This window comes from Corapipo altera, unplaced genomic scaffold (genome assembly GCF_003945725.1).
Source record: "Corapipo altera isolate COAL_440 unplaced genomic scaffold, ASM394572v1 22b, whole genome shotgun sequence".
Taxonomy (NCBI): domain Eukaryota; kingdom Metazoa; phylum Chordata; class Aves; order Passeriformes; family Pipridae; genus Corapipo; species Corapipo altera.
The window spans coordinates 1,572,686-1,585,317 of NW_020884876.1; the positions used below are offsets into that span (position 1 = coordinate 1,572,686).

At 38.0% G+C, this 12,632-nt stretch overlaps 1 protein-coding gene across 1 annotated transcript in view; it reads right to left on the reverse strand.

Moving 5' to 3' along the window:
• FRYL (FRY like transcription coactivator) overlaps positions 1–12,632 on the reverse strand; it is a 165,378-nt gene that overhangs the window by 139,387 nt on the left and 13,359 nt on the right. The window lies entirely within an intron of this gene.

A 12,632-nucleotide genomic window follows, 5' to 3' on the forward strand; every position in this document is an offset into this window, starting at 1 on the left:
CGTCAGCTGGCAGCCAGCTGCTCCAAGGCAGATTTTAAAGACGTCTAACTGTGTGGACTGATAAGAAAACCAAACAACAACAAGTCTATATATTAACCAATGTATGCTAAACTCTGCACGCCTAGAAGAAACTGTATTTAGCACCGCAACATTTTAAGCACTAAGAAAATTCACAACACATTTTCAAATTCCTGTCTGACAGAGTTCAATAGCTCTTAATTTTCATGAAGTGTATTCATCTGTATTTGAAAGATTACACTTATCACTCAGAATGTCTATACGCCAGCTTAACAAAGCGTCTAACATCACCATTTGTATTCTCATGTAGTTTTAACTACTAAGATATTCTGTCTTCTATGAAGTTTTGTTTTGTAGAGACTCTGATGCTATTTTTACCACTTAAAATACTCACACCATCTTCCAGAAAACTACAAGCACAGAAATAATCTGTCAGTTTTTGTCCAGACATCCACTTTATCCCTAGGGCTACTTCTCCTTATGTGCCTAGTTTAGTTGAGTTTTTTATTTGGGGAAGTTTAAGCGTTGTTTTAAATTTAGCTTAAAGAAGACATTATAAGAAAGATGCCTCGCATATAGAACAGAGAGTTCACAAAGGAAAAAAAAGGGATATATTAGCACACAGGAGATTCCTTAAGGCTTTCTAAAATTGGGAATAGAATATGTATCATTTTTCAATTTAAGTATTCTTTTATTTACAAGAGTTGGAGTGGAGATTCACAGACAGAATACCAGAACACAGACAGAATTCCCACCTCATTTGCCACCAAAGACGGCAGACTTAGAGGAAATCCACCAATACTCAACAGGTCAGTGGCAGCCTACATGCATCTGTTATTTTTATGAAAGCAGCTCGGTGTCCAAGGCATCGCTGAAAGCATTCAACATAATTATCCAAGCTACGCATGAAGCATACATACTATATACAGTCCTTAAAAGAAGGTATTTAATCTGAAATTCATTACTGTTGTCTAGGTCTTAAAAAGAAAAAAAACCAGAATAACCTGTTTCAGATCTCAGACTTTCAGTAGTTCAGTGCTTACAAGGGGCTACTCAACTGCATTAAGTTATCAGTCTTACTCTGTCATGTCTGTGGTTCAGAATGCCACAACTTGAAGAAGTTCATTAAAGTTGCCACCTGAGACATTTTTAAAGTTCTACACAGACTGATAAAATAGGAGAGTTTTTCTATTCAAAACTGCATTAATATCCCCCAATGTTCAAGTCAGTCCATAGTCCACTTGTAAATGAATAAATGTCTACACAATTTTTTCACTGTAGATTAATACAGAATTCTGATCTTATCATAAAAGACACATGCTAGAATATTACTTCCTACAGAGAGATCAAGCAGAAAATTCTCCCTATAATGATTTCATTCACAGTATTTTTCCCACTAATACAAAAAGAGTTATACAGAAGAAAAGTGTTCATGAGTTTTCAGAACAAACCATAAAGATATCACAAAGACAATTTGTGATTATAGATCTTAAGTTATTAAAAGCTCAAGCAATCATTTATTCATAATAGCATTATTTTTTCAATAGAATTTCTTTTTTTGCCCTTGAAATCTTGCCACAAACCTACTTTACAGTTTCTAGCATTTGGGAACAAGAGAGAAATTCAGATGCTTCTGTGAGAATGAGAATGATCCAGCCATCCCCCTGCCAAACTATGGTTTGCAAAGATGGGGTAATAAGATATTTTGCTTTGTACCTAACAAACACACTCTGAAAGGTTCAAACTAGATATCAAAGTGCTCTTAACCACACTATGAAGGTTTTATTATGCATGTGAACACAGGGTGGAGTTGACAGGTGAAGTGCAAGTACCTCATGTATCACTTGCATTAAATGCATAAGGTGTGAGTTTTTACACAACATGTAGCATATGTGAAATTAGCCATGAATTTAAAAAAAATTAGGGGTTTAAACTATACTTTTTTAAATTAGAAAACTTAGCAGCCTTTCAAGTCATAGGATATACAAAAAAACCACCAGCAAGGAATAAAACCCACTCTCCATATACATGATTATATTTCAAGATTAAACTTGATAAACTAATAAAGCTTATACAACACAGATGTATCACAAAGCTTTTGACTGATTTTTCCTTCAGGATGGTTTTTGTTTGACTCTTCAAAGAAGGACATCAAGAAGTTTTCTAAAGAGGACAGTTGGAGATATATATATACACATTTGTATATGGATGGATGGGGGCCAACTCCAGGACTTCCATGCTTCATTAGATTCTATGAAAACAGCATTTTGTAAAAAATGAAGCCAAGATACAAGGTTTATGTTTTTGCCTATGTCATTTCACATACACTCCTTCTTCACACTTGCTCTTAGCATCTTCTTACACAATTCAATGTACGATTGTGGTTTTTATATAATCTGAGCAAGTTTTACAGATAATTTGTCAGGAGAAAACATGAGAAGTCTTACAATTGTTATATCTAAAGTAATCTTTAAACTAAATAGAACAGGTTACAAAAAGACTTATTTGAAAAATTTTAACAGTTATTCTGGAACCTCTAAATAGAAAAAAATAGGAGACCTGCTCTTATATAGAATTATTATTTGCATTACAGTAAGTCCTTTGATGTCTTTCTATGTGTATTTCACTTCTGTTACACTCAAAGGTTGACTGATTTCGCACTGAAGTGCCTGCTGAGGTCATTCAGGCTTCCCTTGCCACAGTTGTTGATATTTATACCACTTGCTGTGCAACATAATGTCTGAGTTCCACATCTCTCACTAACAGGAATCCACATTAGCAGGACTTCGCATCAAAAGGTATTACAAACAGATCATGAAACATGCAGAAATACCACACTGGGAGACCCAGGGAGTGATCACAGGGTAACAGCACTTCTCAGAGCACTGTCTTTTTGGGTTAGGTCTTTCAGGACACAAACAGCCAAGGTGTTTGACAGGGGTGCATAGGAAGAGCACCTACATGGGAATTCCACTGAAGCAAGTGAACCTGCTGATGAAGGAACATCCCAAGAATGAGAAACACTTAAAAAACAGAAGACAATCAATGAAAGAAAGACCCACGTGAGAGGGAGCTACTTGCAAGTCACTTGAAATTCACAACTAGAGAATTCTCAGAATTCGCAAAATTAGCAATAACAATACTAAAAGACAATTACAAACCTGACAACATACTGGGAAGTACAATTTTAGAAGACAGCCTAGACGCCCTATAGCCTACCATAAACAATGCATCCTTTGACAAGCCTCTTCCCGACCAAGCGTGCACTGGAAACCTGCAGCTTTGTAACAGGTTGTTTCTACAACTACCCCACGCCGCCAGAACAACGCCAGCCCAGCCCAGCCCTACCTGCTGTCGGAGAGAGGACAAAGTCTTCCTTTATATCTAAGGTATAAGATGGCAAAACAGACCTCGGGGGCTCGGAAGCCGGGAGGAAGCGCGGTGCCCTCTGGGCTTGCCCGGATCGCTGTGCCGGAAGGGAATGCCGAGGTTCTGAGGGGGAGCCCCGCGCCCCCCGCCCGGCTCCGCAGCTTTGCCCGCAGCGCCCCCGCCCGGCGGCGGGGCCAGGCCGCGCCCCCCGCCCTCCTCATCCTCCCCCAGCTCCCGAGCTCCCGGCCCAGCCCGGCGAGCCGGAGGCAACAGGGATGCGCCTGTCGGTGCCGCACAGACGGCCCTGCCACAGGAGAAAAGGGAACTGCGCCCGACTTCACGGACCCCTGCAGCACGGACAGAAGACAAGTTCAGGCCAGCCTGGTTGGCATGGTGGGAACGCGTGTTCCAAAACACAGCCACGCTAGGGAAACTTCCCTCTTGGACCATCCAGGAGCTATACTCCGGCCGTCACTCTCGCACCACCTGAGCTGGGACTAAGGCCCCTTCGGAGCTACACACTCCGCACTCACACTGTCAGATCAGGCTTCCTTAGGGCTCGACCTCAGGTTTTCCACAGCAGAGTATCAGACCATGGAGTCCAGATCCTTAAAACAATTTAATCATGGTCCAATAACTAAATCACAAAATAACAGCTAGAGCTGGTGCCTCCGAGGAGGGACCCGGAACTTTTACAGCCTCACAGTCTAATCTGGGGTTTTCCAGCTGAGCCCTCGGCTCCTGCTGTGTCTTTGAGTGTGCGGGTCACTTGGCCGGCGCCACAGGTCCCCGTGCCCTTTGCTATGCGAAGAGTCGGGAGTTCACGGCCTCTTGCCTCGGGCTCCTGTCCCCCCAGAGCTCAACCCGCAGCTGCACACTGAGCTACCTGCGCTGAGTGTGTTCCTCGACAACCACTGGTACGACCCCGCCGGCAGAGAAGGCAGCTGGAGGCGTTCCTGTGCCGGCAAGGTAGAAGTTCACACTGCAAACCTTCTGAACTTGATGATTTAAAGGTCTTTTCCAACTTGAACGATTCTACAATCTCCCCTTTAGATAAACACTGCTACAGTGTGGCACATCTGTTGGCACACAGAACCTGTGTTTTCTCCCAGGTTCTCAGCAACTGGACCACGTTGGTAGGACAAAACAACACATCAAAATTATTCCTCCTCCAATAGTTAGAAATTGAATCTTCAATCCAGTCTGGAAGTATAAGTTCACACACCTGCAATTAACTCATGAGAGGTAACACAGATACTGGACATCTGTGTTATACCTGCTAGCCAATTAGCAGGACATTATCATAATTTCACACAAAAGACTGCTGAGATAGGGAAGACAAACCCCATTTCTTCTTCTGCATATGCTGCATTTTTTTTTAAATGGCAGGCTTTTTTGCTTTAGAACAATAACAGTCACACGTATCTTTTAAATACAGAAAACTGAACAAACAAAAACACATGCACAGGGAGAAAACAGTTAATTTGTCATTTTGTGGTGTCATCTCACCTTTTAGCAGTTTGCAGTAGCCACTTGTAAGGAATATAGTTAAAGGAATTAACTTTGCATGTCAGAAAGTTTCAAACTTTTAAAATATATTCAAGCTAAGAGGCTATCTTACATATAACTTCAACTTATACATTACAGTTAATTCCCAAGGCACTTGGAATTAATGGTTTTCTTGTTTCAGTTCAATTAATGTAATTTCACAGGAAAAAACTTAAGGACCAGTATAAGCAGGGACAAAGCAACATACAGTTTTGCAACAAACTATCTAAGTCAGTGTAAACCTCTTGTAGCTCTTATTTTGTATACTAAATACTTTAAAGCTAAGTAATTTAATCTTTCTATAGTTTCATTTTATTGCTTCTTTAATGTAAACATGCAAATAGTTTTGGTTGTCCCCATGCTTTTCTTAGAGGAAGTCTAGCTGTTTCCTGAGAAATGAAACTAACAACTGGCAGCTCTTGGTAAAAAGTTTTGCTTTTCTTTCCATCACTTAAGCCGTATTTGCTGTGTATGGGGGGCTGGAGATCCTTTTTTAGCAAGTTGTGGGGGCTTTTTCTTTGGAAGACTGAGGATTTCTGCAGTGATTTGAGTTTTTCAGAGCTTGGCTTTAATTATTCAGCATTAGTAGAAGTGAAATACAAGTAGAAATGAAGCATCAAAATATACCCATCAGCAGCTGAACAGGAACTGTTATGTTCACTGACTGAATACAATATTTTTCTGTTTAATAAAAAAGCCCCAAAATTTTTACCATTTATATATTAAGTTTTAACTGTTCTTATCTTGAACTTGCATGCAAGAATACATGCTTTCCTGAACTCATTAGGAGTTCCTGAGAAGATCAAGGTATTGTCTATCCCACAACTTCTACAATCCTCAGTCGGGATAAGGATCTGGGCTTCCTGTTGCTAACCTCTTGCTTGTTCCAAGTACTGATATATCCCACAAGATCCTCCAAACCTATGAATTTCTCCCACTGGTGGATTTTTCTTCAAACAAGAACTTGCAGCAGCACATAACCTGAATCATACCCATTTCCATGCAAGAAGAAACACCAAGAGAAGACATCATTACACAGTCTCATAACAAAGTGGCCAGATTTTTTTCCCTTAAAAAATGATCAAAGTGAATGATGACAATCATGATGTTGATATCTCCATGCAAAGGGCATTAAAATAAACAACATTTCAAAACCAAAGAGTCTGTGGAACAGCTTCCAGTAAGCCAGAACAGCAATGGCAACACTGCTATGAAATTGGATCTCTAAGGAATTGAGACCTGAAAACCTTTATCAAAAGCTTTTTAAGTGCTTTACAGAAAAAGAATTGCCAACCGTTAATGCATAAAACAATCAGAACACAGATAGTAAGTGATAACCAGAGACCAAGCACACGGGTACATTTCCAGAATTACTCAAGGACAGTGCTTCAGCATACACTTCTTAAACAATATTTGGCCTATATAGTTGATGGTTTTCACAGCCACTGTCACTGTTTCTGTTAAGAGTTTCTCTCACACTACATGAAAGTACACCTCTGTACAAGAATTTGTGTTTGAATGGTCAACTTTTAAAATCATGCCCAAAGCATAAAACTCAAATGCCCAGGGAAAGCCCTGTTCAAAATAACCTTCATTCCAATCCTAAAAGCACATATAGCATGTTTTATCTTGCTTCCCTTACCAAGCCTGACCTAATCTTAGTTTAGTGCTTAAATTTTATACAAGGCAGGCATGTTTAAAATGTTACTGACCTGTGGAAACTACCATCCTTTTTTCATTGTGTCTTTTCTCCATAGCTTCTATTATTTAAAAAAAAAAAAAAAAAGCACACTTACCAAGTTCACAGCATAAGCTCAGTTCTTCACTGAAAACTTCTTAACATCTACATTATCTCAACATCAATGAAAGACTTCTGAACATCTACATTAAATACAGGTTCTGTCTTGGTTTACATAGCATTCATCCACTCTCATCTATTTTAGTTATTCCCTTTCAAAATTAATAGAGTTTTTGAAATGTGGCCACAGAAAGTTTATATGCATGGCAAAAAAGAAAAGCAGAAATTTAAACTCAACCTAGTAAAAAAAAAAAAATCACCTGAAAAAAAAAAAGGTGGGGAATTTGCACTCTTATAATTTCTATAAAGGAAAGAGAATAGATATAATTTAGGTTTGGCAAGGTTTGGTTACAGGGCTTTGAGCACAGGAGAGGAAATTCTAACTTCTGGATGAAATCTTGTTCAATCTTCCTATTTGGAATGCTGCAACATACTTGAGACAAAACAGGTCTAACTAAGTTAGGTACTAAATTAAGGTCCAAAAATGTTTCTAGTAAGCAGGAAAGAAAAAAAGGAAAAATAAGTTTAAAACCCAACAATTTTTTGTTATTAGCAAATAAGTGAACACAGATGCTAAATGCTCTGGTAGAATTACAACTCCTCAATACATCAAAGTCACTAAGTATGCAAATACATAGAAAGAGGAATGAACCTAACCTCACAAATTGTTGAGCCACCCAAGAGAAAACTTCCATTTTTATGCTACGTGGAACATTTACGTACTTATGCACATCCAGGCAGGTTTGCTTGCTAAATATAGTCATATTATCACACTAAAGCTTTTAAAATTGCAGAAAGGTAAATAAGACCACCACAAATAAATAAAATTAAAAAAAGAAACAAGAAATGCACAGCACACTAACTGTGCAGCTTCAGAAGGCAAGTGAACACTTTCTTTTAAAAGACAGCAATCAAGGCAAAATTACTGCTTCTACACACAAGCTCCACTGCTCAGGCATTCTGACAGTCACCTGAGGGCAACAGAAAACCTCAAAGAGCACCTCCATGTATTAGTAGTTCTTCTCAAGTACCACAAATTAAGATGGATCTATAGAACAGACAGACATGAATGATAATTTCAAAAGCAAAGATTAAGACAAAATAGCAGTGATGAAAATTGAACTCACGCGCATCATCAGATTAAAAAGCTTATTCCAATTTCTAACACCAGAAGAAATGTATGTGAGATTAGCATGCATTATAAAAGATTTGTGAAAAAATTCCTTATTTAGATTTGGAAGAGAACTGCTGTATTACACCTATCTGAAGGAGAGGTTAAGCCTGTTAGTATTAGAAGCAAGAAGAAAAAAAAATAACCTGCCACTGAAGAGCAGAAAGAGGAAGTCACCGAAATTTAAAGACCTAGCTGAACATGATAACCAAGAAAGGCAAAGAATTCCTTCATTTAAAGAAAATTTGATGCTCCAGTCATCTGATGAGAACAGAAAGACTACAGAAGTGCTTTCTTCACTTGTGACTTTTAATAATAAAAGACTAATAATTGTAATAGCGCAAGACAGGAGGATTGTTTAAAAAAAAAAAAAAACAACTTTCAAAGGCCAGAATTACTTCCACCTTTCGAAAAAGGCAAAAAATCCAACTCTACTGGTTTCAATTTCTTAATTATTAAATTTTTAAAAAAATCCATTCTTTTCAAGTTAATGGTGTGTTAAAGAGGAAAAGAAGTCTCTGAAGAAAAAGTTATATGCACATTTTTAACACGCACAGGTCAGCTTACAGTAAAATTGTTTCAAGCCAGCAGACTGTCTACAAGTGTAAATACACAGTGGTGTCAAGACTGTCATTTTGTCCACGCCAGGATTAGCTTTCATCACTCACACAGAAGAGTCAATGAAATATGGTTAAAATTAAGAATAGTAGTGAAGTACACCTAGAAGAGAGGGCTCCTTTCCTCGCACAACACTGTTACTCCTTCCTTGACTCTGCTGTACATCTTAGACTGAATACTTACATTCTTTACCATGTGGCTCAAATCAAAGGATCAGATCTGCATCAGAAGTGAGCCTTGCTGCACTTCATAAGGCATTTCTGAGCCAGAACTTTACTGAGGAGGAGTCAAGGATAGCAGAAGCAAGAACTTCACAACCAGTGGTACATTGTACATGGAAAGTGCCCTGGGCCAAGTGAGGCAGGATATGTTAAGCCAGGCTGGGCAGAGGCACAAGGGAGGGGAATTTACAGAGAGTTTCCACAGGAAAGCTCTGCAGCTACGTAGGAGATATCAGAACTAGCTGCATCACTTGTGCTTCACCCAAATCTCTGAAAAAAATGCCTATTATTGTCTCCTGGTCTTTGAAGTACTTGTTTTGTTTAAAGACATACAGTGTTTTCATTAGTTACGAGCCAAGGGATAAGCATTGTCCAGTTCCCTAAAGACTTCTGGTTTCCATTCCATTATATATCATATATTTAAACTGTAATACAGGCTTTTAACTTGTGCAGTTACTCTAGACCTTGATGAATAAGTCACTTTCTTTTAAATTAAGCACTTCTCCAAGTGAATTGCTTTCAAGTAAATAGTTGCTGGCTGCAAATGGAGAACAGCAATATCTCCACAACCAGTAGTATAATAGCTGTCTGATCAAAAACAGCATTAAAAATAAGATTTAAGACACAAATACAGAGAGTTGTGTGTGTTATGTCTCACTCTACATATAGATAGATATAAAGAGCTGTGATAGTGCAATGTTAACCAAAAGCAAAATTACTTAGCATACAGAGTTTCTTTCTTCACCACCTCCCTGCTGATGCATAGAGAGACTTCTAAAAGAAATCCACAACAGGTCTAGCCCCTTTGAAGGCCAAATGTATTTCATTTTAGGTGTTAAAAAACACCACTGGAAGTGCCTTGTATATTACGTTTAATATAGAAGTGGATTACATTAAAAAAATATGGTCACAAATATTTATCAAATTAAAATTTATCATTCATTATCAAGATACATAGCTGTTTCTTCACACCAAAAAGTTCAAAAAGAAAAAGCTTTACAAAATGTTGAAAACAGAAATTTTATGCATGTTGAATGTTGCCTAGAAAAGCCCCAAACAAACAAAAAACAAAAACAAAACCCATGACCTTCTAGACAGAAGTAGCACAAAGTTCCAAGAATCCTGGCAAAGGTAAAATCCTACCAGACAGGTTCAACAAATTTTTTTTCTCCTCTGGTCTGACACACACAGCTTTCCCACTTCACAGATCAAGCAGCTCTTCTGTGTCCCTATTAGCATTTTCATCTTCTGGAGGGTTTTTTGGTAGATGTGCCTCAGATGTTCCAGATTATTTAAAAAACAAGGCATCGAGTGTGAGGCATTCTGCAAGTCATTTGTCACTACAATTAGGTATGGTCTTCAAAGCTCTTCATCAGAAACATCCCTCTCTATTCAGGCTTCAGAGTGAGAACTAATGTCCAAATGAAGCAGGAGGTGGGGGAAAAAAGCCCACAAAAAGCCCTCTTAAAAGTCACTGAATCCCACTAAGCTATATCTTAATAGAAACTTTGTAATAAGGAAAGAACTTAAATGTTTCCATTTAGTTTTGCAATATCCATTTTACAATTTAAATAGACACAGCTAAGCAACTGCTGACCAGGGTCATGAGTACCAAGTACTGCTTTAATCCTAAGTGATTATTTAAGGAGAAAAAAAAAGAAAGAATAAGAACAAGGAAAATTTAAAAAAAAAATAAATAAAAAAAAACAACCACACTTTTTTACTCTTGATGGTCCTTTATTCCCTTAATTATGCTGGAAAAAAATTACCCAAACTTATGTGCTACACTTGCAAAAATGCTTGTCAAGTATTGACAGGCACATTAATTGTTCTGAATACTGTTCAGCAATTGCATTTACAGATAGAAATATGCTTTTCAGCATAACGGATGCTCCAGACAATTTTACAGAGAAGGCATGTAAGGTTTTCAAGACCTGACTGGATAAAGTCCTGACCAACCAGGCTGATTAGGGAACTAATTCCAGGGAGTAAATGAGCAACACAGAAGAATGGCAGTTGGCACATTTTCCCAGCTATATACTATTTTTCCTTATCACACATATTTTTGAAGGAAAGCACCTGAGATAAAACTTGCTCTGCATTCTTCGACAGGAAAATACACCCTGACAGATGACTTGTCTTTACTTCTTGCTGAAGCGGGAGGGGAAAAAAAAATGCCACACCAAAAAAAACCCCAAACATGTTTATTGCCCACACAAAACACAGTAGGCTTTTAATACAGAAGACAGACAATAGATACAAAAGCTATGGACCCAATGCTAATAATGTGTTTTAAACCTACAACCTGATTGCCTTTTAAACGTTTAGCAGGAAGTACAGAAAGCACAATAATTACCAAGAAGTATTCCAAAAACTAGATTAGCACTGAACAGCCTTGTTCCCAATAAGGAAAACCTACACAATTCAACCTTGAACACTTGATGTTTGTAACTGGAGCACATTTTCTATATAAACATACAGACACGTAGAAACACAAATAATCTCTAAAAACTTTTAAAGTGAGGTAGAACTAGAGTTGTCCAAAGCATGATAAGCCTCCACAGGAGAACAACTTACAGTAAAAAATTATACTGTCCTCAAACTCTCTGTCTCCATTTTTCTATTTCATTGAAAAGATAGATTTGGAGTTCCTACTCTAATGCTAAAAAAAAATGTATTTGCCTGCCTTGAGCAACAGAAAGATATGGAGGTTTAAAGTAAACTTCCATGCAACAAATTTATTAACTTGTGAGAGAAAGAATACATACATCAGAACAAAAATGATTACGGTATAAAATTCTAACAAACTACAGTGAAGCAAGTCAGCATGTTATATAACTAGAAATGAAAATCAGTGACAGAGGTAAACAATATATATGACACATTGGAGATGATTCAATGGCAGATCTTAACATACATTCAAATTCTGTTTTATTATATACTTCTCCTGTAAAGAACACATACAACAATACAAAATAAAGGAAACCCAGAGCTATGAGAAAATATTATAGAATATATAATATTCTAATTACTAAAGACAAACAGATAATAATAGAACATAAAATATTCTATTACATTCTATAAAGTAATAATATAAAACATATAATTAATTAGAAAATGTCTTGAATACTGAAGTCCACGTAGCAAACACCATATAAACTACTGCACATCAATATTTTCCTCCTGTCACAACAACGTACCCTCTGTTCTCAAAGGCCAACAAGTACAGTCTATCAGTTTTACTAGTTGCCTATAGAAGAGCAGTGTATTACATTACTTTTGATGGACAGTTTGGATGTTGGTTGGATCTATCCATACTCATTTCAGCTCAGAAGTGCTTTAATCGTCAATAGTTGCCCTGTGCTTGGCATCAGTGCATATCTATTTCCTACTGGAATCCTTATGTGAAAAGCAGCAAAGAAAAAAGCATCTATATAAGGCACTGACTCAGGAATTAGAACGCTGACTAAGGGACTGGGTGATCTTTAAGGTCCCTTCCAACCCAAACCTTTCCACGAGTCTATGGCTGCCTTTGCTAATGAACTGCAGTACCGGGCTTCACCCACAAGGGAGCAGAGTGCAGACGCCCGCCCGCACATCCCAAAGGCGGGAGGGCTCTGCTCCCGCTGATCCCGACTTGCTCCGAGCACTGAGGCTCGTGAAAGAAACCTGAGAGAATTGTTGAACATACAAAAATTACACAAAACAATTACTAAGTCTACAATTCGAGATTTACTAAATGTTCAGAAACCACACTGGCTTCGGAAGTCCCCAGGTTGCAGATGACTGGGAGGTTATTTGCCCTGTTCTTAACCTCTTCCTTAGACATTCACTTTTGGCCATGGTCACTGTGTTAAATCAAATATTATTTGATTTAACAAAATACAGA